The following is a 3,521-nucleotide window of genomic DNA, read 5'->3' on the forward strand; positions in this document are numbered from 1 at the left end:
GGGCCGGGGTTGGGGGTCCACCTCCCGGCAGCGCCGCACGGCTGAGTTTTGGTAAGAAAGTCGACAGTGCTGAGGAAGACGATCCGGAGCGAACAGTAGATTAATCGGGAATCTGTTACTTGGCCTCCCGCCCTTGCAGACGTGACGGGAAGCTTACGGGGAAAGGCAGAGGGGGGTCTCCGAGTTGACCGAGTGTTGCGCAGACTTCACGAGCGTAAAAGATGGTATTTGGTATGAGGAAACGCTGCGATCGGTGGATGGGGAGCACGGAACACTCCGGTTTGCAGGGTCAGCAGTGTCCCTTGCCCTCGGGGCTGCAGCCTCCCCGCTGCCCGGGCCGGTCGGTCTGTGGAGCTTCCCCCGCCTGCGGCACAGCCTTGAACTTCCTTATCCCTACGTGAAACTCGAGCACTAGCTTTCAGTCGTAACAGCGTCACAGTCGGGTTTGGGGAAACCACCGATTCCTGTGAAATGGGATTTTTAGCACCGCAGAAGGAGTAGTTCTGATATTTCCATTTCTAAAAACTGTAAGCTCTTTACTGTTTTCTTTCTTGAAATTCATCCATCACCTTTACAGAAGTCTGTGAAAGAACAGGATGCAGTCTAGCTAGGCACGTGCAGTCCGTTAAAAGGAATACAGCTTTGGCTTTACCAACAAAGGATGCTCTAAAAGAACAGGATTGTGTTTCTAATGGCAAAAGTAAGAGTTTGGCTAATCAGTAACCAAATTTAAAGCTCATATCAGATCCTCTTCTCTGGCAGAGGTGTGTAAATTAGAGGTGGATCACTGTACACACACACACACAATGTTTGTGCACTGAAAACTTGCTTTAATACAGCAAATTAAAGAATTTCGTAAGCTTTGTTGCTTTCCTGCCTAAATCTTTGTTTCACATGGTGGTACAGGATGCCTTTGGTGGGCTGCTGGGACAAGGGTGCATGATTCCTCATGATTGATTTGACTGCTGCTGCTGTACAGCAAAAGTCTTGTGTCTTGGAAGCTGTGATGGACGCAGGATGTAGTTAGACGTTTGTGCAAAGTTGGTATTGGATGAATTCTGCGGTGTACAGCTCTTGGAGAATTGTTTCCTAGTGTTATCGGGGAAAGTATTAAAGAACCCAGCTAAAATAAGGCTGTCTATGTCACTCAGCCTGTTCAAATACTTGAGAAACTCAAGCATCTATCAGCCAGGTTCTGCTAGCCAGCTGAACATTAAGCTTGCACAGGAGAAGTGAAATACAGTTCTGTTCCTATCTTTATCGCTTATATATTATACCTACTATTTTTGATGAAGGCATTTTGCATATAGTAAAAAAATAAGAGGTGTAGTAGGAGTAGTATTAAAAACCATGCTATAATCATGTATTACTGTCTTCCAAAGATGGAGCAGATAGAAAAAGTAAGAGATAAACTGGCAAGCAAAATGCTTGATCACATGTGAGTTTTTTTCACTTCTGTTTTTTTGAGGTTTGCTACATAATTTGTCACTATAAATGTATTCAGTGCAGATGCTTTCCTGCATGCCTTTATTTAATAAACTATGGAAATGTAGGTGAATTCATGGACCTTATCTCCAGAGCAGTTCAAGTTCATCTAGGATCGCTGGTTTGCAAAACTACATCTTCCTATGCTTAGTCATACTATTTTCGTCTTCCATAGAGTGTTTCAGTGGGAAGTTTTTTTGGTTTGCAGGTTTTTTTTTTGATGAAGTGTTAGAAAAGTGAAGAGTGAATGCACAACTTAGTGTTCAGGAATATCTGATGCCTGAATTTACTTTGTTTAGCTGCTCTGTAAAGTTATGGAAAGTATTCAGCTTGGCTATTACAATTTGACACTAACCTAATAAAGGTGTCTCTAGTCGTAAGCTTTCCTTTAGTACAAAGCATTGTTTTCATAGTCTCAGGTGGAAATGAAAGATTGTTCTTTTCTGTTTGTGAAGATAAGTGGTGTTCCCCACCTAGCTGCGTAGAATAGTAGGGGTGTGTCAATACTGAGGAAAAAAATATGCCCTGCAGGTAGCGTCGCACTTTACCATCTGGACTATTGACACTACAGCTTCTATTTTCATTTTGTAATATGTCTACAAAAAGAGCAGCGATTTGAAGGTTTTTGATTTTTTCTTTTCTTTTTTTTTTTTCTGGTGGTCGTGAAGATACTGATTTGAAGATTTCATTCAGAGTAACCAGGTATTGTATTTATAAATAAACTTCTCTTGTATATACAAAGCCCGAGTCAGCTATTGTCTTGGGGGTGGTGGGGATAGGGAAGGCAATGTAATGAAGTCTTGCATGCATATTATCTAATAGTGATTCTTAGTGTAACACTTCTTCTCTGCCCTGAACTTCTAAGAATAAAAAGTAAGTTCATTGATCCGAAGACATACAAAACTGGCAGCTCTTAAAAGTGAGATCCTCATTAACTAAACGGAGTAGTTACAGCTTTGCAGTTTTCAATTGCTCAGTAAACCAGAGTGACCTAATAAAGACACTTCTAGAATAAATTTGTGCTAGTTCTAGACCCATGGATATGGAATCTATTAAATCATAACAGATACTGTGAGGTTACTGCTGTATTTGCTGAGATTGGACTCAGTCCAGCTTACTTTACATTAGATGACTAAAACCTGTTTATTTACAGCTATGCAATTACATTCTTGAGTTTGAACTTGGATATTGCTATGTGAGCTTTCTGTAGCAGCCCTTCAGGTCCAAAAGCGGTTCAATTTTAAGTTCAAATAAGAGAATCCTGATGTATTTTTTTTCTTGGGAGAACAGTCTCTAAGCCCCAATACTCGGTGTAAGCTGTCTTCCACATTTGTTGACCTATAAAGGAGAGGTTCCCCTGGCAGTAAACAAGTTTGGGACACATGATTAAAGCTGCTTCTTTCAAAAAAATAGCTGATTTTCACTTTGAATTCAGACTTGATTCTCAAAAAATTTGAAAATCAGATTCTTCCAAATTAATGTAGTTAATAATCAATAATCACTTTGAAAATCATGATCATGCAAGTTTATTTTAAATTGTCACTTGTGTTGTTATGAGATTTTTGCTCATACTGTTTTGAAAGTGAAGATCAAGGTATTTCTGTTTTCCTCTTAAGAATGTCAATATAAGTAAATACATAGGTGGAACGTGTGCTTAAAATAAACTGGTAGTATCTGCATTTTCAGATACCTTTTGTTATGTAATGATGGCAACTTCTTCCCCTCATCTCCCCTCCAACAACAAGAAGAGCCTTCTCTACACTTCTCCTAGGAATTTTGGGTTGGAGAATCTGAAAATTTCCTGTGTAAAAGTGCTTCTCATTTTATCAGCCAGTCTAGCAGTTCAGAGGCATGTGAGATCCAGAACTTAGACACTGTAAGCAGACTTCCACATTCTTCTCTAGTTGAGAAGATGGCAGCAGAACTACAGATTGTCTGTCTGGGATAAATAGCTATTTTTTTTTTGTGTTCGTTGCAATAGTCTATATTTGCATTATTATAACTTTATCATTAGGCAAGCCCATGTAGTAATATCT

Source organism: Egretta garzetta, unplaced genomic scaffold, assembly GCF_000687185.1.
Source record: "Egretta garzetta isolate BGI_Z169 unplaced genomic scaffold, ASM68718v1 scaffold248, whole genome shotgun sequence".
NCBI classification, from domain to species: Eukaryota; Metazoa; Chordata; class Aves; order Pelecaniformes; family Ardeidae; genus Egretta; species Egretta garzetta.